The following is a 27129-nucleotide window of genomic DNA, read 5'->3' as shown; positions in this document are numbered from 1 at the left end:
ACACCAGTGAGAATGGCACATATTAAAAAAACTAGCAACAACAAATGTTGGCGAGGATGTGGAGAAAAAGGAACTCTTCTGCACTGTTGGTGGGAGTGCAAACTGGTCCAACCACTATGGAGAGCTGTGTGGAGATTTCTGGACCTACTAAACATAGAGCTTCCATATGATCCAGCAATTCCACTCCTAGGTATTTACCCAAAGGACACAGAAACATCAATTCCAAAGAGCACCTGCACTCCTATGTTTATAGCAGCACTGTTTACAATAGCTAAGCTTTGGAAACAACCCAAATGCCCAAAAATAGATGACTGGATCAAGAAGATGTGGTACATATATACCATGGAATATTACTCAGCATTCAAAAAAGATAAACACATGCAATTTGCAGCAACATGGATGGCACTGGAAGGGATCATGCTCAGCGAAATAAGCCAAAAGAAAAAGAAAAATACCGGATGGTCTCACTCATAGCAGGAATCTAGAAAACTTAAATAAGGGACCAGGAAAATGAATATAAGAAAGTGAAAATCAAAATCAACAAAAAAACTATGAACCAGAGACACTTTTTGGGGGGGGGGGGCGGGAGGGGAAGGATTGGGGTCAGAATGGGGCGTTTGCAATTGTATGGGGGAATATAAAAATAAAATTTAATATTTAAAAAAAAAAATAAAAAAAATAAAAAAATATAAAGAATTGAAAAAAAAAAAAAAAGAAAACTGAATAATCTGTTCAAGAAAAATAAACACCTTTCTCTTTAAAATGTCTTTCCTTTTATTTTTAAGATCTTTGTCATATTAATGAAAAACAAAAACTCAGTTTAAAATAATATCAATTTGCATGTAAATAATTAAAGAATAACCCTAAGGAGAAAGTAACTTAAAATTTAATTGGTACTATGTGTACTTTAAAGTCATATGAGATAATTTATTCCACAGTGGTATACATAATTCATAATTTTAATTGTTTTAAACTAATCTTCTGCATTTTCTATTAGCTACACCAGAACCAATGTTATTTCTTCCTGAGTGTTCAGAACATGAGCACTGCATTTGTTTACCTTGTCCTGTATCTCATATATTGCAGCTATATATTGGTTCTGTTTGGATACAAATTTATTTTCTACAAATGAAAACAAAAGGATACATTTTTCACTACAATCAAGACAGTTCTAGACACTCGATCTAAAAGGATATGGGTATAATACATAGCGGGGACACTTTTTAGTAACAGAAACTTCATATTAAAAATACCAGAAAAACACACACTTGTGGGAGGCTTTTTTTTTTTTTTTTTGTCTTTGTACTATAGTCTAAAATTTGTACTTATATTGCTCCTTGGAAAAGCAAACAATATTACACAGCACTTTAAGAGATAATTTTCTGTTTGAAATTTAGAATCAATATCTTCAATATTACTTGCTATACAGCTTATTTTTAGCAATATTTTCATTCCTTTTAAAGAAAACGAATAGATGGTGTGTTTTTTTTTTTGCATTTTTATATGATAAAGCGTATGCAACAAGCAAAAGTTGACTGGTTAACAAAGTAATAGAATGAATTTTATCCTTAGATTTTATTAAGTATATTCTTACCAGCCCATGATGTGGAATCACCTACACATAAGGAATTCAGGGTACAGAGTCAGGCTTGATTGTGAAAAAAGGTCAGCTGGTAATCCTGTGTAATCTTTGTAGGCGGCTTACTGAAAAGAGAGGAACAGTTCTGACATCTGAAATGAGCTTTAAGTGGAGAGCTTCAGCAGGTATTTCAGAAAGCCTAAGCAAAGCATAGATCAAAAGACAGCAGACCTAATGGAGTGCATCGTTATCCAGAAAAGAAGGAACCTGGTTAAAAGAATGGAAATGGGATAAATTAGACTAGAAACATTTAATTTTATTTTTCAAGCATTCATTAAAGTATTCAAAAATTTGTGTTCACCTCCTGATAATCATCAGGAGGGCTACTCTCAATAATAATTAAAAAAACACCAGAAAATAAGAAGTGTTGGTGAGGATGTGGAGAAATTAGAACTCCTTTGCACTGTTGGTGGGGATATAAAATAGTATCTTGGTTCTTCAAAAAGCAGAAAATGTAATTACTGAATTTTCCAGTAATCTGTTTCTGGCTATACACCGCAAAGAGCTGAAAGCAGGGTCTTAAAAAAGTGGGCATCCTTGTTCATAGCAGCATAATATTCATAACAAAGTGTGGAAGCAGCCCCATAGAGAGACGGAGGCACCCTTGCAGAGAAAGTTTTCAAAATCAAACTCCATCCAATTTTCATTGCCCCTTCCATGGATTCAAAAGCCAAAGACATATTTGGGGTTGACTGATTTTTGCTCTCATAGGTTAGCCCCAACCTTTCCTTTCACATTGTTAAGTTCTGCGGCTTTCATCTTCGCTTTCAAATTGGTTCTACTCATTCCCTTCTCTGCTCCTTCTACCCACTCTCCCTCCATTTGTCACCCAGGCAATTACATTATCATTCTCGTTCTCTTTGTTATCTTCCGAGCATCTTTTAAATTGAAGGTAAAATTTAGCTTGAGCTTCAGCCAGCCTGAATCATTCAGGTTTGGCGTTTCCTAAAGAGCAGTTCAGACCTCGTGACTCTCTTTCTTTAAAACCCTCTGAAGTTTCTTTTGCTTACAAAATAACCTCCAAAACCCTCGGCATGCTGTTCCGAGCTCTCTTAAGTTGATTTCCCACCTATGTTTTCAATTTTTGTCTCACTGCAGTGAGTGATGCTTTCCTTGAGCTGTAATAAGCCGCTCACCATTCCCCAAATATGCGGGGCGTTTTCACCATTTTGGGCTTTGCTATGCTGCATTTCCTTTGGTTGAAATGCTGTTTTTCACCTTTTGAAATTATTTGCTTCTTTCTTATCCCAATTCAAATATCACCTCCTGAGTTCTTTGTCGAATAGCAATTTGTAATCCAGTGCACAGTCTGTTCCTTAGTATTAACTTCCTTTAGCCCAAACAATATAATCTAAACCCCCAAACTTGGCTTTCTGAACCATCCATGAACTGATTCCTTCTAAGTGCATCTCTAACTGTTCCCTTCCAAATACAGCTCTGCCTCCAACAAGCTGTCTCTTTGATTCTCTTCATAGGTAAAGCCATCTAAGTATTCAAGTATATCTCAAAACAACAGGTTTATTGTTTTTTTTTAAGAAAGCAAATATTTTTCAGGCAGCATTATTGCTATAACTGAAAATAAATGAGAAATGTTGATGTGTTACCCCATAGTCTTCCACCAACTAGCTAAATGTGTTACATTTTTGCTCTAGATAAAACTCTGATGCTTTGTGTTTACGCCATCAAGAGAGATGCTTTTACATTTTAACCTTGTGGATCTTTCGATTTGATGATAAAGCGCTATCTATCCACCTGTGGCAATTTGACTTGGCAGCAATGACTATGTTCTTTTGGTAAATATCTTAGCTTTCCTCAGTGAGGAGTAGAAATGGGCTAAGCTTCAAGGCCATAACCTTGCTAAGAGTAAAACAAGTTATAGGAAATGATGCCAAGCCTACATGAATGAACAAGCAGACACAAAACCAGTTACATAATGAATCTTTAGAACTTACATGTGTCCCACCTGCTGTCGTCAGCGAAACAAGCCTCTGAAAGGGGATGTGTTCCTGTGGTCATACTGACAAATCTTATTTTCAGATCATAGGTCAGAGTTTCAAATGCCCGGTGTAGGAAAATGGAGTTACTCGGGCTCTTTTTTTTTTTTTGCCACCTCTCCTACCAGCCTCTATGGCCACCACCCACGGCCTTGCTTTCCTACTGTTGGAGAAATAAATTCTAGCCTTTTCCCCAGGCAGAGGAAGAACAAGCGGTCCTTCAGGAATGGCAAGGTCAGGAGAAGCTTTATGACTCATGCGTGAGGTCCCAGACCTGGGGAGCCCCGTAAGGTCTGAGCTCCGGTTTAAAGACCAAGGGTTCCTTTTACACACAACTGTCTCCATATCTGTTTCATGGATAGCATCATTTTTCAGCAGGCTCAACCATATGTGTCAAAGTCCCCAGACAAGGGGGGCAAGGCAAGAGGGGAAAGATGCAGGCATTCGGGGGTGGCCTTGGAGAGAGAGACCAGCTTGGCCAGCTGCCCGACCTTGTAGATAAGAGTGCTGAGGCCCTGGCCATGAATCTTGAAAGGGAAGGGAAAGAGCTGTAAGTCAGCAAACTTATTAATTATGTCTGTGTTGGAGTGTTCACTGCACCTGGGCTGGAAGTGCTGCTGGAATCTTTATTATATTCATTTGCTCAATAATAAATTTCCGCTTCACTATCTGGTTTCGTTGCCCACATGTGATATGTTGGTGCAAAAAGTGAGCACGGGACACAGACACCTGTAAATGCAGATACCTGGGCCAAGGAGAGAGGGATTAAAGGGGCTCCAGAGCTCCGGCATTTAGGGTGTCACTCTGAGGCTAGGGGACTCAGTTGCTGCCCCGCTGCCTGCTGGTCTGCCTGTGTCAGCATTCAAGGCATGTTAGCGATACCATAGGATCCAAAATTATCTTTTCATCTGCCCAAATCAACAATGAACCTACCTGGCCTGGGATGGTTGCACAACACAGGGGTAGCAGGAACACAAGACTAACCACATAATACTACAACGCAGGGAAGTACTTCAGAGTGACTCATTTTAGCCATTAAATCTTGGTCACAATTTAGGTCACTTTGTCCCCTCCACTTATGAATTCATAGCTTGTTTTGACCTCATTGATTTATTTACTTGTCCAGTGAATATTTATTCCCCCACACTCCTTTGTGTTCTCTTGTCCCTTTTTCCTTCCCCTCCCTCTTAACCTTAGAGCTCTCAGAATGCTTACTGATGGCAAGTATACTTTCTGAAAATATATATTGCATGTGTCTTTGTGTATTATTTTGTTTGGAACTCTTTGGGCCTCTTGGATGACAACTACTGGTTCATTTTCCAGAGTGAAATTGTTTCCATGATTATTTCTTTAAATAGGTTTTCTATGCCTTTTTCTTTTTCTCCTCCTGGGATCCTCATGATATGAATGTTCTTGCTTTTTAAGTTGTCCCAGAGAGCTCTTATACTATTTCCATGTTTTTGTTTTCTCTACCTTGTTCTATTCTTGTGTCCTCCAATATTGTGTTTTCAAGTTCATTAATTCTCTCTGTTTTTTTTTTTTTTGTCTCCTATTAAGGCCCTCGATTGTATTTTTAAAATCAGCTGTCATGCTTCTTAACTCCATTACTTCTCAAAGTAGCTTCCTCATATTTTCATTATCTTTATTCTATTTTATTTTTACATTCTCCACTGTTTTTTAAGGTCCAACAGCACTGCCAGGACTGTTGCCCTGAATTACCCTCTGTCATGCTCCACTGCCACACTGAGTCAGGCTCCTTTCAGGGATCTTTTTTTTTCTGATGTTTTTATTGTGTTTGTCTACCTCCTCATTTTTGATTTTGTGTGTGTTTAGTGAGGATATATTTTCAAATATTGTAGTTGTTGGAATACTCTAGTTTTAGTTTGCTTGTTTTTGTTTCCCTTGATGTTGGATTTGATACTCACTCTCAACTATCACTATGGCAGAAAATTAGAGGGACAGTAGCAGCAAAGAATTCCTACGTGAGATGACATGATAGGGAGTTATAGATGAGGACACCAAAATCTATAACCTCTAGCCTTATTTGCTATATCCATCATATCCGGTGCTCTGTGTGTATAAAAGTATAAATGTTTATAAAAGTATATATATATATATATATTTCTTAAATAAGGTAGGTAGATGCTATAGCATTTTACAAATAAGGATATTAAAGCTCAGAGGTAGACTACCTTGTTCAGTTTTATACGGGTGGCAATTGGTGTTGCTGAAATTTGAACTCTGTTTTTATAAAACACCCGAGCCACGCTAATTTAAAATACAGAACGCCTTCTTTGGACAACTTACACTTACTCACAACTCACTCTTCAAGATCTCTCCATGGAGATAATATAGAAGAAACAAGAGATATTGACACAGACTAATAAACTTTGGTAGTGGTCCTTGCTCTCCAGGTATCAGAACATTATGAGACATTTCTATACACTTTGATGCTCTTAGAGCAGATATCATCCACTAGATGATTACATAGGCATGATATCTTACTAAGTTTTAACTTTTCCTTTATAAAGAAATATGAAAACTTACAGCTAAAGTATCATTAATAACAGTTGCTATCTAGCATTTGGTATGTGTGTCATGGTTCCTGCTGCTTCCTGAGAAGTAAATAGAATCCTACAGTATCTGTCTTCTGAGCATATCACCAGACGTCGTCTATGGATCGTCAAGGATGTTTAGCTCAACTGCATCCTTAAATTTTCTTTTCAAGATCTTTATTCTACAAAACAATCATTACTTCCTTCTTTTAAAAATTTGCTCCTCAAAAGTGATACCACCCCGGCCTCCCAGTGGCGTAGCAGGTTGAACACAGCACTGTGAAGCTGTCCGCAGCCTCTGTGGTGCGGGTTCAATTCCGGGCCAGCCAGGGTGATTCCCACATGGCACAGCAGACCTCTCCTGTTGCGCCTGCTGCTCCCCTCAGCAGTGCTTTAGGTCTGTCTGCCTGTTCTGCTCCCCACTCTCTTTCTGGTGAATCCTCTCACCCTCCCATGCATCTGGCCTGTGCCCCAGCTATTGTACAAATGAAAAATAAATCTTAAAAAAAAAAAGTGATACCACCCACCTAGCTCCTGAGGAAAAATACAAGTAATTCACTTTTTTCACAAGAGGTTGAGAATATTTCCTAATAAGTTTTTTTTTTTCTTTTTACAGATCAGGAAATCCAGATCCAGCAAGAAAAAGATGATATTTTCAAGGTAATAATGCAATGTAATGGCAGAGTTGATGTAGGGCCTCAGCTACATGCTTGCCCAGTTCTCAATGGTGGCAGATGAGAAATCAGGTCATGAAGGCCCATATGTGGGGAGTAGGCACAAGACTTTATTATGAGGCAACAGGTGACACAAGGGTAGCAGCAGCAGCAATGTCCAGCAGCGGCAGCCCCACTGGGCTCTGGCCACAGCAGTGTCCTTATATGCTGAGAGTGGCACTCAGAAAGGAGCCCTATTAGCTTTTATATGATTTATAGACCAAGCCAGCACAGGACTAGGTTTAGGCCTGGTGTATAGAAGTATCTTTCATGCATGTGAACTACAAATGAAGGTTGCATAGTATTTACTGCTCTCTGCACAGGCAGACTGCATCTCAAGGCTGCATGTTTTCTACTAGGCCACCTGTGCTGGAAGGTCATGGCAAAAACCCTTCGAAAACCTCTAAGCAAACTCTGTTTTCCCAGGGACCCTACACCACCATCGCTGGATCATACAGTAGTTCTAGTTTTCATCTTTTGAAGAACTTCCAAGTTATTTCCCATAGTGTCTGTACCAGTTCCTTAACTTCCATCTTTTATGTGGGCCGAGAGCCGGGGAAAGCAGGAGCTGGTGTGCAGCATCCATCTGCTGCACATCCCCATTGCTTGTAACTTTAGTCTCATAACATCTCGACACAGAAAGCATCCCTATCCTTACAAATAAATTTGATATTTGAATTGGTTAAATCACTTAATTGGGATTACAGTTTTAGTTGGTAGAACAAGGATTCAAATCCAGGTATAATTCCAAAGTATGTATGTTTTCTACCACAGTACACTTGATTTTTAGTTCAATGGCTTTTACTGAGAACCCATTAGTGATGTCTGTTACTGATATGGCTGCTGCTTGCCATCTAATGGGAACATGTAACAATATGAAGAAAATAAGCTAATGGCAGAGAGCAGTTGAGGAAGAACGTTAGAGAAAGTGCCCAGATGTACCTCACTGAGGGAACTTGAGCTGAAATTTGAAGAACAAGAACCAGTTACCATGTAAAAAACAGGAGGAGTGATTGCAGATGCAAAGACCTTGATACAGGAACAAAGAGCAGCATGGAGAAAGAGAATTCCGGTGATAGACACTTCTAATTTGTTCTCATAACACAGTATCTTGAATCTTTTTCTTTGAGCAATCTTCTCTTCATGAGTCTTAGTGGGACATAACGCATGCCTCTTTCTTTAGAGCAAATACCAAGTATTTGGCTTTCTGGCCTTTCTTGCAAATAGGGTGTAGGAATTTGCCTATGTAGGAATGGCTCCACCACTCAGACACAATTGTCTGAAATGTTGACTCATGAGTTAGAGACCCAAGAGGGAGAGAGAGTCCATCTTTTTCTCTGTGGCAGTTGCAATGGCCCTGCACAGTTGTCTTCCTGGCCCAGAAGTGCAGGGTGTATATTTAGTGCTCCATAGCTGTAGTGCTGGAAGTTTCCTCATGAGATCATTTCTGAAGATGATTTTGACTGTTGTTTCTGGAAGCATAGCCTGGAGCCTCGTTCTCTAACCCTCCCTGCAAGTTCTTTAAAAATTCATTTTAATAAGCTCCTTTTCTCATTAATTATTCAGTATAAGCCTCTGTTGCTTGTAATTTAGAACCCTAACTGATATAGTTAATATGACTGAAGCATAATGAGAATGGGGATGAGGTGTCGGAGATCGCAGTAGGTAAAATAATGGTCCCAAAACCTGTAAATATGTTACCTTACTTGGCTAAAGGGACTTTGTGGCTATGATTACATTAAGAATTTTGCGATGAGGGGATTATTGTGCATTATCCAGGTGGTTGCAACGTAATCATAATAACTCTTTTTTAAAAGATATATTTATTTACGCATACAAGAAATGGGGTACAGCCCAGAAGTGTGGGGGGGTGAGAGAATTCACCAGAGACAGAGTAGGGAACAGAAATACACTGCTGAGGGGAGTAGCGGGCGAGTCAGGTGAAGTCTGCTGCGCCATGTGGGTAGCTCCCTGGCTGGCCAGGGATGGAACTCGTGCTGCAGTGGCTTCAGATAGCTTCATAGTGCTGCGCCTTAACCCCTTGTGCCACCAGGGAGGCCCAATCATAATAACTGTTATAGGAGGAAAGCAAAGGATCAAAGTAAGGAAGAGACACAGTGATGGAAGCAGAGGTCAGTGTGTCATGAAGCCATGACCAGGAATGTAGGTGTCCTCTGGAAGCTGGAAAATATCCTCTCCTAGAGCATCTAGAAGATACAGCTCTGCCAACCTATTCAAGATGTCTGAACTACAGAACTGGAAGACAATGAATTTGTATTGTTTTAAGTCACCAAGTTTGTGGTAATTGTAGCCACAGGACACTAATGCAGAGAGGAAGTCAGAGAGCACAGTCTGGAACATGTATGGTCTTGGAGGTCACAACAAAGGGTTGGAATTTTAATTGATGGATGGTTTTAAAATGGGACTTTTACTCTTATAAAGAGAAATCCACCAGAATGGGCCAGACCGGTGTGGATGAGGACACACCAGTTGGGAGGCTTTTGCTACAGTCTGAGTGAGAGATGATGGTGTAGCTTGGAGCTACACATTAAAAATAGAGATGGAAAAACTGACTTGAGAGAAAGAAGATGCACATATAAAATGTAAAAATGAGAAAGAATGATGCAAAGCTGTCAGGAAAGAGATAGATCGGACCCAGGTACTGGCAGAGAGATTAACTTTAGTTGTGAGGAACAGCTTCTTTATTTTAACAGTTAGAGAAGAGGTGTGTGCCCATGTGTGTTTGCTATGGAGATGGTCCCATAGGATGGTCTATTACTCTCCATCTTCTCAAAGTGAAGACTATCAGCATAAAATATTCTCTCCTCACCATAGACATAGGATATTATACTTAGGTTAAGTAACATCGATTTTGGGTTTAATTTGTCCTTGAATTTTTTTCTGGTAAACACTGTTTATAACAAAGAAAAGTGGTGGCGTGTTGTGAGAGGATATGACCTAGGCATCTGATATGTTCTCAGAAGGTGGGTGAGCTTTCTCCATGAAAGAGACATTTGAATTAACTTCTGAAAGATGAGTAGGAGTTACATTGGCAAGAGATGGGGGTACAGGTGGGAGAAGGGTGGTGAGGAGCTGTCCCAGTAGAGGAACAGTAAGTGCCAAGACCCCCAGGTAGGAGATGGCATAGAGCAACTGAGGACCTGAACAAAGATCAGAGTGGCTGACAGCAGACAGCAAGCAGGAGAGGGGTTCCAGATGAGATGGGAGAAGGTGCAGGGTAATAACTTTGGCCTTTATCCTAGGAGAAATGGGAGCCATTTCACGTAGCATCATGAGGGCTGCTCTTCACAGAACAGACTGAGGAGGGCAGGAGAAGGGGAAATCCCACACCACTGTGCTACCCGTTAATTCTTTTTGCCAAATTCATTGGATGTTTCTTCTGAGAACATGGTGGGCTTGTGCTTGTGTAGGCCACATGACTAGTCGTGTCTGATGAGAGTGAGCAGAAATGAGCATGTTTCCTCACTGGACCATTCAACTAATAATGTAGCAACTTACACATCCCCCTCTTCCCTCTGGCACAGTAACAAGTAGTGTGACAAGATGGTAGCTGTTCTGACAACTTGGAAGAAGGAATAATTCCAATATCAGAGCCCCACTGTGGAGCAGCAGTAGATATGTTATCTGAGTAAGAAATCAACTGATTTTACATCACTGGCATTTGAGGGTTGTTTGTTACTGCAGCTTAACATAGCCTAATTTGATGGCTAGAACCATAGCAAATTCCAGAAAATTTTAGTGACTTGTGCAAGTTCTGGTTTAACATACAGGTGATGATTTCTAAAATCCAAAGGAGAACTGCAGTGATTAACATTTCTTATATAGCTTGTAAAAATAAAATTTTCCACTTATTGTTCCACCAAGGAGTTGTCCTCGGTTGCATGCCATCTAAAATTTGAAGAGTCAGTCTTTTATGACTTTATCAGAGTTCTTAATATCAGATTGAAAAGTCATTCCTGATTCAATAATTCATACTGAAAACAATACATGAGTGAAGAAGGGAGATGATGAGTTAAAAATAGAGATTGTTGTACTTCTTTTTTTTGGATTTTGCAAATGTTTATTGAAATAACTTTATAGCACAAAAATCACTTAATACAGTTTCATTCCATTGACTGTTCTTTCTCATCTGCATGTATCCATTCATTTAATTATCATCCCTTAACTGCCTCACGCTTTTCTGCCTATGCTTTACCTCTAACCCTTTTTAAAATTCTTTCTCTGAATCACATCATTTTCCCAATGTTTTTCTTAACTATTTAAATCTCATCCATCAATGAAGTCTTAAGGGTCCAGTATTTTTTTTTTGTATTGGATTTCTTTTTATTTATTTATTTTTTTAAAAAAGAATAACTATAAGAAAGAAAATATCAAAATCAACAAATAACTATGAACCAGAGACACTCTAAGGGGAGTGGAGGGGCGGGGAAAGGAAGGATTAGGGTCAAAATAAGGGGGGTGCAATTGTATGGGGAATATAAAAATAAAATTAGAGATTGTTGTACTTCTTCCTTTCCAAACTGGATAGCTTTTCTTTCATTTTATTACCTAATTTCCCTGACTAAAGTCTCCAGAACAATGTAGAATCCTTGTCTTATTCCTGAACTTAGTCTTTCACCATTAAGTGTGATGTTTGCTCTGGGATTCATAATAAATATCCTCCACTAAATGGGGAACTTCCTCAACCTGAAATCTTTTTAGTATCTATTACACTGATGTTATTTTTCTTTTGTCATTGATGTTATAAAACATATTGTTGGTTTTATAAATTTTAACAAAGCCTACTGTCTGGATAAATACTCCAAGGCCAATTAATTCATATTATTTTCAATATATTGTTCAATCCAGCTGCCACTATTTTATATTGAATTCATGTATCTCTATTTTGCATTATCATAAATAAGATCCAGCAATAATTTATTTTTTTTCTATTGTGCTTAAGAATTTTTAACACAGTTATACTAGCTCCATAGAGTATTTTAGGGGAAATTTCTTTCTTTTGTTATGCTCTTAAACCGATGAAATAGCTTAAGAAAATATCTATTCTTTGAAGCAATAAAAAGACTCATAGGTGAATCTTTCTAGCCCAGAATCTTTTAGGATGGAATGATATTTTTACACTTAAAAAAACTTTCTTTCATATTGTTGTTCTTTTCATATTTTCTGTCTTTCTGAGTCATTTTGTAATTTATATATTCCTAGAACTCTCTCCATTTCATGGACACTTTCTAAGCTTTTCATTCACTTACAAATTTTACTCCTCAGATTTAAGGTATCTAGTATTTTTTTCTTCATTTTCCTTTCCTGTTTATATTTGATTATTGGACTATTTCTTATGCTAGATTAATTTTTTCACCATTTGTATGGTCTTCAATTTATCAATCTTCATACCATAATTTTTTCTTTGAAATAAAATAATTTTGATCCTTTGTAAGATTATGAAGTTTTTAGAAGAATAATCTTCTAATTCCTCCTTCTTAATTATGTCAGTATGAAAGGAACCAACTTTTTTAGTTCTTGAAGTTATAATTGAAGTACAAGTGCCTGATAACTGTGTGTTCTAGTTGCAGAAAAAGGGACCAAAACCAACTTTTTGATTATTCAATGTCAAATTCTGGAGATTAAAATGAAAGTTGCTATCACGATTATGTTTCCCATGTTTTTTCGAAGACCTTTTTATATTTTGACAGAAGATATATAAAATTTAACTTGCTAATTTTCTGACATGTTGCTATAATTGCTCTTCGGCAGAAAGACTTTCTTCTAAATATCTATTGAACATAACATGGAGTAGACAATACATTAGGGACATGTGATTTCAAAAAGTACAGGAGTAAAAAACCCACACATACACACCTTAGAAATTAACTTTAATCATATACCAATGAAATTGACATTAGTTCAACTGGATAGGCACTTGAGTAGATGGATCTTAAATTCTCAACTAAGTCATTACTTTAAAATAGCTCTGGCTGCAGACCTTGTGACTGTGTTCTTGAGTTTTAGATTTTCTGAAGCCTCAGCAAGAAGCAGATTACTTAAGCTTGAAAAAAAAAAGCCACATGTGACTTGACCTTCTTTGAGGGGGATTTAGTCTCATTATTTAAACTAATGCTGGCAGTACAGCAAAGAGGCTAAAATTCAAACACTTGACTGCCTGGATTTGATTTCCTCAGCATATATTTATGACAATCTATTTCTTTATGGCTTATTTGTGAATTGAAGACCAATATTAGTCTTTCAGAAGAGTTGAGAATTGCTTTGTTTTAAAAGCCCTGGTGAAGGGTGGGGTTGAATTTTACATACAATATTTAAAATGATAGAATGGCTTTTAACTGAAGTAAAGTTTATCTCATATGCCACAATACCTGGAACAATAGAGAATAAGGAAAATGGACATATGTGCTAAACTGTAGACATCAAATGACTTTTAAACTTCAATTTTTAAACTTTTGTTTCCCAAACTGTTGTATGCAGAAAACATCTCCATCAGAATGACTTGGATGATTGCTGAAAATAAAGATTCCTTGTTCTTGTCTCGGACTTAAAGAATTGGAATATGTAGGAGTTAGACGAGGGAATATGCATTTTAACAAGTGTAGGTGGCCCTTCTTGAGCCTCTGTCGATACTGTTCATTCTCATCAACAATTAAGTCTTCAATAAGAAGGTTTGGGAGCCAGTGTTTCTCAAACTTTACCATCTTCTCCCTTTGTCCAGTCTTTCCCCCAGCTTATCACTTGAATCAATTGTCAATTCCTGAGGGCATTATTTAAGAAACAAAATTATATTGAGCCAGTTACAGAGTTAGACACTAGTTAGTTAGGAATAAGATATAATTAAGATATAAGACTTGTCATTAAGGAGCTAACATAGCCTTATAAGGGGGTTAGGCATAAAAACAGACAATTTAAATAAAATAAAGATTTTATTATGACAAGAGGTTCTCCAGGGGTGATGGGGGGGCGGTTCAATGAGGGCTACCTATACCTTTCTGATGAAGAAATGGATGGTGATTACCCAGAGGAGGCTGTTCTACCTTATTTCAAAAGGCAGAGGAGGAATAAAGTAGACTAAAATACAAGGCAATGGCATTCCAGGCAGAGGAAATATATGCAGAGGCATAATGGCAAAAAAAGGCTTGTGTTTGGGGAGCTATAAAAATCACTTTTGTTCAAGTGTGCAGCGAGAGATAGGTAAGCAAAAATAAATCTGGAGACATAGTTAAGGGCAAGATCATAGGAACTGTTTTATACACAGTGAGGAATTTGAACTTTATCTGGAGGGACATAAATATCCATGGAAAGGTTTTAAGTAAAGGATAAAGATGATCAGATTTGCAATTTAGAAATATATTACTGGCTACTGTATGAAAAATGGATTTTATAGAGGCATGCTTTGAGCTAAGCAGTCTAGTCAAGGGACATTTGCAATAATTCAGATGAGAGAAGAATCTAGAGAAGAGGTAGAAAGGATATGGAATGGTGAAAATTTACCTGGTACTTAAGTTAGCTCAGCAAGATAGGTGATTGAATGTAGTAGCTAAAGCCCTAAGTTTCTAGAAAGAGTGACTGAGCAGAGTCTTTGAGATAGAGTACAAAGGACAAGTAACTGATTTGCGAAGTACAGATAATAAATGATAGGCTTAGTGATAGGTGCTTATTGGAAATTTGGCTAGAAATGCCAGGTGGAAGTCAGTAACATAAGCATAGAACTCAGAAGAGATGTCTACACCAGAAATACAGGTTTTGGAGTAATCGATAAATAGATTGAGGTTAAATCTGTGTGGGTACAAGATGAGATAATACAGAGAGGAGTGTGTAGAAGAAAAACATCTGAACTGAAAAAAAATCACACTGGAAGACACTAATATTTTCCCAAAGCCACTTAGGTGCTTTAGGTGTGTATTTCAACATCAGTCCACCACCAGTCACCAAAATCTGTGGTTAATTATCTATTACTGTGTAATGAATTGCCCTACAATTAGCAGCTGAAGTACAATGAGCATTTATCATTTCACAATGTTTCCATCTATATGGAAGCAGCTTAACTGGGAAGTTCTGGCTCAGGTCTCTCATGAAATTGCACTCAGGAAGTGCACTAGGCTGTAGTCATTTGACTGCTTGATTGAGCTTGGAGAATTGACTTCTGCTAACTCTGTATTTAATTTTCACTACTTTCCCTAGTTTTTTGAGGAATGAAGTGTGTAGTCTTTATTCGAGATCTTTTGTTAACCCTTCACAGTGGTGCAGAGGGTTGTCCTGCCTTCCCAGAAACTCATCAGTTGACAAACTCCCCCAAGCCCCCAAAGGTGGCCTGCCAAACATTGTATGATTATGAAGCCTTGTGGTCTGCCTCCAGCTCCACTCAGCCCAGATGCAGAGGTAGCCCTGCCTGACTGGGAACCCCACAACTGACTTGCCTGTCTGTGCTCCCAGAGGCAAGCCTGCAGATCTCTTTCCCAGCTGTGGTCCCTGTAAGTTCTAACCCCTCTCAGCCACTATCTGAGGTCTGTTCTTCCACTCAATGTCCCCGCAAAAGTCATCCCAGGGGAACCACACATCGCTGGTTAATGCCTCCTTCAACAATGGACCCCTCTGCAGACCAACAGCCATTATAGAATCTGGCTCCAACTCAGTTCCATCTGTCCAGAGAACTGGTAGAAGATGGTTTCTAGCTGTGAAAACAGTCTGTAAAGACTAGAAGTCTTTGCTCCTTCAAATGCACAGACACTAGTTCAAGGTTACTCAAGTGATGAAGGATCAGGCAAACATATCACCACCAGAGGAAACTTATGAAGCTTTAATAACTTAATTGAAAGAAATAAAGACATGTTTTGGCTGACAAGGAATCCAAAATGATCATTTTAAATAAGCATGCTGTTCAAATTTTGATAGTTTCAATTTATTAACTTTTAAAAAGAATAATACCTGTAGCTCGCCATGTTTTGTGAGGATGAAATAAACACCAATGTATAAAAAAGACCAAAGTGCTAAGTACATAATAAGTACTTAGTAAACGTGATTTATTTCAACGAATGTAGTCAGATATTCCTGCTCACACTGGTGCTCTATATCCCACACTTAATGGGCTCCATGTATCTTGCAGGAACAATATGCCCCCCTCCCTCCACCTAATGTATAGTCATATCATATCCAGTCTTCAATACCCAATCAGGTTCAAATTTTCTTCTCTTCTTCCTAAATCCCAGCTGGAGATGATTTCTTCCTCTGTACTCTCTTGGCACATCGCCTGTACATGTACTAGGACACATGTGACATTATCTATGCCACATTATGGCCACTGGTGTGAATGTCTAATATTCCAACTAGTCTGTAAACTCTCTGAGGGATTATTATTGATCCTATTCATCTTTAATCTCCCACAACACCAATTGCAGTACTGTGTATTTATGAGGAACTCAATAAAACCTCTGTATATAAAAAGAAATGTAGAAAAACATCCCACAAAACCCTAAATTCTTTGGGTGGGTCTCTACCATCTTTTTCAGATTAGCTCTCTGGTAAAGTCAAACAATGAAATAATGACTTCAGAGTTATCCTTTTGACCTCTTTCCTATCATCTTATCCTAAAACTCTGCTAATTGAAACATTGACAAGTATTTGAACACATGTCAGAATATCATATACTAAACCATACTTTTCTCAAGGAGAATGTAGATTAAACAACTTAATATCCCTAAACTTCGGTCTCTCTAACCATTTTAATTTATATCTCCAGCATTACATAAGCAGATTTTTCTTGGGTTATTTTAATAAGGTTCTAATGCCTTTATACCACTTTGTAGCTCCTTCACTGTAATATTTAGGTATAGTCAATTCTTAAGTAAAGGCTGGTAAATCATTTCATTCTGAGAGCCAACACCTGGATTTTATGCTTTACTTCTTGCTTAGCAAAATCTTCTCTTGATAGGCCTTGTTTTAATTGCCTGCTTTGTTGATAACTCACACTATTTATTCTTTGATTACATGCAATTCGGAAGTGTTTCAAAGGGAAAACACTTAAACAAGTCTCCACTCAAGGAAACACTTAAGAAGGTGCAGGTGAGCTGACAGTGATGCTAAAAGAAAGAGCTTTACCAATATGGAACAAAGACAAAATGCCCAGAAGTCAATTTTGGGAAAGTGGAGACGATTCAGGATTTCCTGAAACAGGTCTTCAGTCTATGGAATCATTGTTTAATGAATTTAGATCCCAAGACATGCAGTAATAAAAGAATTAGTAATGTGATGAATTTGTTTTGCAACAGGAAATAATTTGGAAGAGGAGAAGGGAGAAAGATATTTTTATCTTTATTTATTATGGCGTAACACTTACGGAATTTAAAGTAAGCAACTTCAAAAAATATTTTCTGTTCCAGGATGAGTTGAAATTGTTGTGTGCATGTGTGCTAATGAGGATAATATTGCTTAGAATCACATGCAATAATTGAAAGAAGTAGGGACAGTATTTTGTTATGCATATAAACCCAGTACTTTCCAAAAGCTCCTGTTTCTTTCATAGACTGTTAGAACTGGAGGGAGCCTTAAATATCACTCAAATCAACCACTTAACTTTTTATTAAGGAAAACCAAGTACCAGGAGAAGTAACTTCCCAGTGAACAGCTGTTCAGTGACAGAGCCAGTGCACAGAGCTGTGCCTCATGGTCTGTTTACCTGTATTCTATTGGACTAAACAACTTAAATTCCTTTTTATCACCCTCCTTTTATCACAGGTTGAAGTTATATATTCTGTTTCCATTCATGGAGTGTATCCTTAAGATATGAACATGCCTAATTAGAGACTACACTTACAAACTTTCTCCTCTTCTAGAACACTCCAAGAGCTTTAGAATGCCTAGGAAAGTTTTGTTGCCCAAACAATAGGCATTTGCTACTCTTCTCCCTTGTTAATAGAACCATGGTTCTGTTCAAATATTGAGAAAAAATAAGTTTGAGGATGGTAAGATGAACCTACCAGGCAAGGTGATAAATTGTGATTTTCCTAAGTCAGACAGGAAAATCACTTCCCCGTCTGCCAATGATTGGCCGTGGCCAGTGGGGTATCTGTGCTAGTCGTGGCCACAAGGCTATAAGGGAGAAGTCTGCTCCCAAGTTAGTGGAAGCCCTCACCCGGTCAAAAGAGATGTAAGAAAAGGTGTTTCACAATGCCTTCTTTCTGCCTGTGGATGTATTTGTATGAAAACACTGTACTTGAGCTGTTTTGGGCATCAATCATGAGGTAAAATAGCAGAAACTTACTATAGAAGAAAAAGCAGAATGAGGAAGAGAGACTATGCTTTCAATTGCATATTTTAGCTGCTGCACCAACTCATGACTTGTCAACTTAAGGATTTCTTGATATGCAGCCATACTAACGTGTGTTTCCTCACACACATTGAGTTTGAGGTTGTAACTTCTCTTCAGCAGGTAAGTCCTGCGAATGTGTATCCCTCCAGCGAAGTTTGTCTTTTGATGCTGCCTTGGAACATCCCTCAACTTGGACAAGTTTTCAATGTTAATTCATCACCTTGCTACTTCCCAGAGAAAATGGATAGTAAAAATTCAAACTCAAAGTCAAAAGTGCAGATGGGCTGAGGGTTACAATGTCATAGGCAGAACTTTTTCTACACATAGTGCAGGCTGAGATGTACACTATCCTTCGCATCTTGTTTTGAATATAAATAGAATATTCATTATTTTTCAATTTCACTGAGCTCTTAACCCTTTGAGGATTCCAACTAAATGTCACAGCCAGTTTCTATCAGTTTCACAGATAGATTTCCCCACAAAATTCAATGTTATCATTTTCTTGTAATTGCTGGACACTTACAATATGAAAAAATGCAATGCAATACAATACAAGGTTGAAAAGAGAGAAACAAAGCTGTCAGATTATATTGTATATGTAGAAATCTAAAAGAATATTTGATGAAATTAAGTAAAAATACTAAAAGTGTCCAACATTTATCAAATGTTAAAGGTCCTTTGTGGTTCTATACATTAAAACTACATATTAGGCAATTTAATTTTTTTTTCAAAATATATAAACAGTATCAACAAAACATAAGTTATTGGTTAAATAAACTATAGTACATTTATATAATAGAATACTTTACATCTCAGAAAAAGATTGAGTAATATGTACATAGAGAGTTATGGAATGGCTTTCAGGAAATACATTTAATTGAACAAAGGAAAGGTGTGTATAGTCTAAGGTAACTTTTTGCATATTTGATTTTGGAAACATGTACCTGTTTAAGTAATTATAAAATGATATTATATCAAGATCAGAGAGGAAAAAGAATAATTATCAGAAATGAAAAGCAATGTAAAAAGAAACCAAGTCTGTATTGAGACAGTGACTCAATTACACAGTTACTTCACCTTTTATCACTGGTAAGATACACTCTAAGAACATAAAGATTACCACATTTTTATATGTTTTCAAAGTCAAAAAAGTAAAAAAATACCCTGGAATCCTAAATTTTAATTAGAAATATCAATAGAAACTCAATGTAGCATCTCTTAAAAATAAGATATGCCTCAAAAAGAATTCAAAAGTGTCAAGTGCTTTAAATTACATTTTTGATGTTAGTGTTGCTTTTGTTGTTCAAAGATTATTTTGTGTGAACCAGTGCTGTGTCATGGAACAAAGATATAGAGGTGAGATTAATCACGTTAAATTAAAAAGCAGTGGCTCTGTCTTCAGCATGGAATCCTGAAGTACTTACCCTTAAAAATATCTGTTTACTGCAACTTTCTACTAAAAAGGTGTAGAAAAAAGATGAAACAGTAGAAATAAGGGCACGTAACACTTGTATATATCATTTCTAAATAATATTTCGACCACAGGGTAGCAGAGACCCTTGAGTAAGTAACTGCTTTGAGGTTAGGCACGGAAAATGTATTAGATGAACTTTATCTTACACCAGGTATCAAGAAAGCTAATAAGAACTAGTAGGATAATACAACAAGACTCAGAAACTGACTTGAATGGAACCCCTCTGGCCTAAGATCGAACAATTTGAGCATCAATAAGGATAATAATTGCAACTGATTTGAGCATATCAAATATGTTTAAGTTGATGTATATAATTATACTAAATTTCATCATTGATTACATTTGGAAGATAGGGAAGCAGCACATTATTCTGAAAACTGGAAAATAAAAGGAAATAGTCCAGCATTTTGTCTATTATTCTGCTATTCATTATTCATTCACTGCAGCAGGAAATTGGCATGATACTGGAAGAAGCAAACAAGGAAAGTTGACCCCACTCAGTGCCAGTAGTGTCCCCATTGAGGAACACTAGCTTAGGCCAATCTCAAAACATTCTTTGAGGCTGGGCACATGGCACCTGACTAAAGCTGGGATTCTGCTAGCAAGGAAGAAGACAGATGGCTAGTGAACAGAAAAATACCAGTGATTACAGAGGACGGATTCCACTGTTTACTAAGCAGTGAAAATATGTCAAATAGTCTGCTATGCAATCTATGTTTTTGTTTTTTTTTTTAAGATTTATTTATTTATACAAGCACTGGGTACAGTCAGAAGCACGGGAGGGTAAGAGAATTCACCAGAGCCAGAGCGGGGAGCAGAACAGGCAGACTGATGAAGTACACTGCTGAGGGGAGCAGCGTGCGCAGCAGAAGAGGTCTGCACGCCATGTGGGACCCTCGCCTGGCGGCCGGGGATCAAATCGGTGCTGCAGAGGCTGCCGGCAGCTTTGCAGCCCAGCGCTCTACCACTGCGCCACCAGGGGAGGCCCGCAATCTATGTATTTTAAGTAATCTTATTCTCACAGCAACCCTACAAGGAAGTTTATTAGTGTTTCTATTTTTTAGGTGAGACAACTGAGCCTCAGTCTGATCATAACTAACAGGTAGCATCACTGGTTTCAAACTGTGTTCATTGCAATTTCATGTGTCCATCAGAAAAAAATCAACTTGATTTCTATGCTTGTGAAGCATACCTAGGGCAACATCTATCTCTGATCTTCTTTCTTCAAGTTGATAAGTGACCAACATAGAAAAATCCTGGATGTCACATCAATTTAGTTCCTCGTTGATCCTTTCACGAGTGATGATTATTAAATTCCTAGGACCAACCCCGAACCACTTACAACCGGCTTTAGAATGAATTGACACCCAGCGTTGCTTTAAATAACCCACATTTTCAATATCTAGCGTAAACAGGGTACTTTTACCACTGAAATTTGAAGAACACTTTTAAAAAGCCTCAGAATATGAAGTATGCTGTAATTCTGTCTATATCGGTAAATTGCATTTCCAGTTTGTCCTCAATTTCAAGAAAATCCTCAGCCAAATAAACTAGCAAGCAAATAAAATCACTTTAATTATAATAAATGGCAGTTTCTCTAAATATATTTCTGGCAGCAAATAGCTTCTATTATTGACTCTTGCGAGAGTAATTTAAGGGGAAACTATTCTCAATAAAGTTGGGGATGCCTGGCTGTGAACTGCTATTCCTCATCTATGTATATTATACTCCATTTTGATTCCTCCACCAGGGAGAAACTAATGTCCAATTTTAAGGCACTTAAGCTGACATATTTATTAGGGACTTACCCATCTTATAAATTATCTTCTTCATAGTGCCTCATTGGCTAAATTTAAGATTGCAATTTTCTATAGTATAGATAGAATAATCATGACTCAGGTCAGAAAAAAAAAATATTGCCTTTCTAGAATTACAATAATATATTGTAGTATTAAAATGAGACAAAATTTTATTTCAGTTTTTCCAGTAGCATAGAATTTTTTCACTATTAGGATTATTTTATACATAGCGATAAGTATGATAGATCTCTTGTGTGGTGAGTAGAGCATGGAATTAAAAATCAAGATGACCTGGATTTAAATCCCAGCCTTGCTGTGTATTAGCTGAGTGACTTTTGGTAAATTCCTTAAAATTTGTTAAAAAATTGCTTGACGTTTCTAGCTTGAGTTCCTTCTTTTTCTAAAGAGAGATACTCTTTGACTTATAGAGTTGTTTATGAGTTTATAAAATACCTATTGCAGTATATGACATCTCGTGAGCACTCCATAAATTATGGTCATTACTAATTGCTTTTGATATAACAGTACCTCTTTTTCAGTAGAAGAGAAAAATGAACTTATTAATTGCTTTGCTGCTTACTAGATCTTCCTAAGAACAGTTAGGAAGAGCATGAAAGCAGTGAATGAATGAATGAGGAGGAAACTTTGTCCTAGCACAGTTAAATGACTTGCCCAAGGATACAGATTGGGTTTCTTTTGATAATCTATCTTCAAATGGACCACTCTTGACTCTTACTTTTGTAGTCTTACCTCACACATACTTTTCCACATCTACTTCATGTGTGGAAACCACTACCCCGATTAACAAGACAGTTGCTACCTAAAACATATTCAATTTGAATGAGCCACAAATTTTCAAAGCAGGGGGAAAGTTGGCTCTACTTCTCCTAGATTGCATATGCAACCATCTCTATTTTCCATAGAATGAGACCACAGGGTCTCGTGGACCCTAGTGACAATTGCAACTGTTCTGACTTAAATACAATCCTGTGTGTTCATCTAATAGTGCCCTGTATCAAAGTGTGATGGCACATCTTTCTCATTCAGATTTTGCTAGAATTGTCTGAAGATATTTTAAATAAACACATTTTGGAGATTGTACAGATTGTAGACAGCGAATAAATAATTGCTAATAAAATGTTAAAATACATTTATTTCTTGGAGATTTTAGTCAAGTTCAGAACTCAAAGGCATTTAACTCACCAACTTCCTCTCAAATCCAAACAGAAAGACCAATTTAAATCTGCTTGAAGGCATTTGTTTCTTGTGGGTGTATAAATAGGTACTATCTGTAAGAAAAACTGGCAATTTATTTTGTTTGAATGCCCTAAAAATATTAATACACATATCAATTACACTCCTAAGAAGCAATCCAGAATGTGAAAGGAAATAATATGTTAAAAAATAGAAACATTCCCACCATAGTTTTTGTCTTAGCTTGGGATGCTATAACAAAATACCATAGACTGAATGGTAAACAGCAGAAATATATTTGTCACAGTTCTGGAGGGTGGAAACTCAGGATCAAGGACAAGTCTATTTGGTTCTTGGTGAGAACTGTCTTTCTACTTACAGATGGCCACCTTCCACCTTCTCCTCGTTCATGTGCTCACTTGGCCTTTCCTGGGTGTATACATGCAGGAAGAGAGGGCATGGGAGATAGAAAGAAAGAGAGAGAGAGAGATGGGGGAAGTCCTAAGTCCTGACCCAGTTTGTTTAGGATTGTAACTGTCTCCAGGCACACTGCCTGTTCCTGCTGCTCCTCCCTCCCCACCTTAGTTTTTAACAAAACAATTATAACCATCTGGAAAATGATATATTTCACTTCATTTACTTGCCTATGATCTGTCCCCATCCCATATTAACTGAAACTACACAAGTCAAGGAAAGGCTTTTGTCTGTTTTGTTCATTCTGTATGTCCAGGGCCTGACTCAAATGTGTGCAATAGATGTTTGTTGAATGAATGAATGTATGAAAGGAAAAGCATTGTATTTATGGTCTTGGATTGTAACAATGAAGTATTACAAACCAAATGGTTAATCAACAGAAATTTATTATCTCATAGTTCTGATTTTCATCCAAGTGACACATGTCACCCACATCTCTGCACTTCAGAGGCAATTGATTATAAATTGTTTTTTAAAAGTTTGTTTTTTTTTTCCCTTTGGTGATTACCACCCTTTCTCAAAATATATGACTTCTGTTGCTGTTTGTTTGTGTATCAACATTACACCATCATTGGTCAACTTTCTGTTGAGACAAATGAAGTCTGCCTCTCCTGATACTTCCTGATGAACTCACGCTTTCTAAGCGCCTCTCTTTTAAGTCACCTTAGTGCTTTCAAATAACGTACTTGAAACTTGATTTCTTATTCCACCAAGTGCAGTTTGTCTTTCCTCATGAATCAGCTTTTCTCTAACAATAGCATAGGTTTTATTGTCTAAAATCAGAACTGAAGACACACAAGTAATTTTTTCCCAGATGACCATACTCACAGCTGTTTAAAATTTGGGTCCTTTCTGCTCTGTAGCTAACAGGGGAGTCTCTAGCTGTGAAATGCCATGGGCATCTGGGTTTTACTTCCCAGTTTAGCATTTTAGAGGCCACTGAATAATGTACATCCCTTTTAGTGGTGCCACCTTCTCCAGGGTAGATCTAGCATTTTGATGTTCCATATGTGCTACTGCTGCAAATTTTTAGCTTTTCTATCATATCATCAGTGCATCTGTTTATCTGCATTTGCCCAGATTCCTGGAATCTACCAGCGTTTGCTCCAGTCTGGCCTGGCTGCTCTCTAGGTCAGCTGCACAGTAGTCATTCTGGGCTTTTCCTCACTGACAGTCCACTCTGTGCCAACCATTGCTTGAATTCCACGTCTTCCTCATCCTCCACTCACTTGGCCTGTTAAAGCACATCTTGTTCCTTCCCAATGTGTTGCATCAGGCAACACAACATTGATAAAGAAATGAGAGTTGTGGAGCAGGTTACGTAATACAGGACATTGCTGAAGAGCAAGATCCTGGGGCTTTTTATTGATAAAATAATTATACAGCGTAGTAAGTTGTGAGGGGAAGGAGGACAGGGAAAAGGGAGGGGTAAATTTAGAAAATGCACTCTGTCATCTATAGTATCAGGGGTCATGAGTCTGTCCTCCAGGCACTTCTCTTCTGCTTGATGACTTGGTATTGTAATTGAGATCAAGCACTAGATCCCCAGCCATAGTTTCAATCTTATTAACAAAGCTTTCCACTAGCCAGCTTCTGGGGTCCCTTGCAATAGATGGTCCTCAGCCCCACGGGCGTTTCCAGTCATACCTCATGATGTATAAGTCTGGAGTATGTTTATGCATCAGTCATCAGCTCCGCCCCGCCCCCCCATTCCGGGTCAGACCTCCTGCTGCATAGCCTTCCCACAGTGATCAAGTTTCAAGCTCTTGGTGGATGTGAAAGGCACCTTGTAAGGTTTGGCTCTGACTGATTGACCGGGCAGTTCTGACCTTGTATAGGAATGCAGAACTGCAGGTAACAAAATGGTGGCCAAACAGGCTGCTTGGGATCAGCAGACCCACACTGAGGGCACAGGAGAGGTTGAATGCACGAGTGCACGTATTTCTAAAACTTTTTTGTTGCCTCTCAAATTGGAATATTAGAGTGAGTGAGTACAGAAATCTCAGCTGGATTTAATTTTCCCTCCAATTTGAAGACATTCCTTGTCTGCTGGTATTTAACATTGCTTGGGAAAAGTAATGATATTTGCTGCCTCTCCTATTTTATGTGACCTTATTTTCTCTTCTACCCTACTGTTTTATTCCCTGTATACAGAAATTTCACCACGAGACTTGAGATGGGTCTTCCTTTTATTTTCTGGGTGTTCAACAGGACTTTTCAATCTGAAGACCTAAGCCAGAGCAATTAAGAAATATATTTTTAGTAGTTTCCTTCTTTCCATTTTTTATGTTTCCTTCTTATATGCCATTCCAGTTACTTGGATGTTGGACTGGCTGGATGGATTCTTATATTTTCTTTCCTATCCCCCATGTCTTTACCTATTTCTTTTGCTTTCTGGGAGAATACTAGTGCTCTCTCCAATTCTTCTATTGAATTTGAGTTTTCAAATTTGTTATTACATTTTCAAGAGCTTTCTTTTGTGTTGGTCCTTTTGAGTATCATCTTCTTGTTTTATGGAAGTATATAATAATTTTTAAAATGATCAGATATTATATTATATATGCCAAGACACTGTCCTAAAGGTTTTATACATATTAACTCATTTATTTGTCACACAAACTCTATAAGAAAGATACAATTATTATTGTCATCTTAGAAATATGGAAGAGAGATTAGAAGAAGAGGTCTGAACAAATATCTTCAGTAAATAAAGTGTAGGAATACTGGAAGATTCTATGTAGTGATAGGGACCAGACCCTCTGGAAGCACAGGGCCTGGTTTTGAGAACTGACTGATTAACCTTTATGTATGGATTTGACAATGGATGTAAACACTTAGGCAAGTAGATTTTATCTGTTGTCCTTTTTTGTTGTTTATCTGTACCTCTTCATCTTCCTCTGCCTTGCCTGACACATTGTGGCTCCCCTGTCTCTCTTGGCCACCATGGAGAAGCCTAGCTCTTCCCCGATATCTCCTCTACATGTGACTCTCGTCCATCTTTCTCTCTCCCCAAAATATGTTGAAATTCCTGCCCTCTGATACTTCTTCTTTTACCATCCTTGTTCCTGGATATTTGCATTTGTATTTTAAGGTTTTTCTTTTCCACAATTTCCATGTGATCAATCTACTATCCGGAAGCTGACAATGAGCATTTACTTTAATTCCAATATTTCCCTTGGAGACTGATAATCCAGACAAAATTCTACGCCTGATATGAACCATGATTCTGAAGTGTCCACTTCACACAAGCTACTTATTTCCTTTAAAACTGTTTATGCACATTTGCTGTGTGATTTAAATGTTTCTTTAAAATCATACATTGTTCTTGATGTTAGAGTCACTTTTAGGAATTACCATGAAAGGAGCCAGAAGCCCCTGCAATCTAATCAGAATTGCACTATTCTGTTCTAACATTACACAGCCATTAAGAGTGCTTTTAAAAAGAAACTTTAAAAGTATATACTTTGTCCATTTTGCCTACTCAGAAACACAGCTTGCTTTTCTCTTGTTGTGGTACTTCTCTGAATGATATTTTAGATCATGGGGTTTTATGCTGCAACAAAATATTCCCAAACATCACTAAAGTGTGAGAAAGAAACATTGACCACAGCAATTATGAAAGAAAACAGATTGTTGTTTATATATACCTGGTAAGATAGTCAAAGAAGCATAATGAGAATTTGGCTAGTGACATCATTTTTCTTCCAATGTTTGTGAATATTATCATTTTAGTCACTCATGTTAAAAAAATTGAAGTTGTTTTATAATCTTCTACATAATTTCCCAAATGAGTTGAAACCAATTCTGCTTCTAAAACCCAATCATACCCTCTCTCCTCACATTTTCTGGCAGCATTCAATTCAGCCTCTCATCTCATCTGGGCTAACTTGACTGCTCACCCCTACTGCCAAAGTTACTAGAGTAGTTTTTCAAAATCAAATGGTTACCTACCACACTC

The sequence above is a fragment of the Talpa occidentalis genome, unplaced genomic scaffold (assembly GCF_014898055.3).
Source record: "Talpa occidentalis isolate TD23 unplaced genomic scaffold, MPIMG_talOcc4v2.1 talOcc4.15, whole genome shotgun sequence".
NCBI lineage: Eukaryota > Metazoa > Chordata > Mammalia > Eulipotyphla > Talpidae > Talpa > Talpa occidentalis.
Note: the sequence above shows the minus strand (reverse complement) of the source record.